Below are 267 nucleotides of genomic sequence, written 5' to 3' on the forward strand. Positions count from 1 at the left end.
AGATGTGGCTCAGCTGCTAACAGTAAGCGACATTTAACTACCTCATCAACTTCAGAACTTTAGAACTACTTTTCAGAAAAACGGAAAAGGAGTATGGCAAATAGAAGAAAAAAGTTCAAACATCTCCAGAAAGCCCTAAACTCAACCGATTGACTTCGGGTTTTGATCAATTAAATAAAAAATACTTTTTGCAAATTATTATGATAAACATTATCTAGATATGCCCAAGTGAAGGACATGGGGATGACCATTTGCTAATTGCCATAT

The sequence above is a fragment of the Rhagoletis zephyria genome, unplaced genomic scaffold (genome assembly GCF_001687245.7).
Source record: "Rhagoletis zephyria isolate East Lansing unplaced genomic scaffold, Rhagoletis_zephyria_1.1 Rzeph_scaffold_33010, whole genome shotgun sequence".
In the NCBI taxonomy this organism is placed as follows: domain Eukaryota; kingdom Metazoa; phylum Arthropoda; class Insecta; order Diptera; family Tephritidae; genus Rhagoletis; species Rhagoletis zephyria.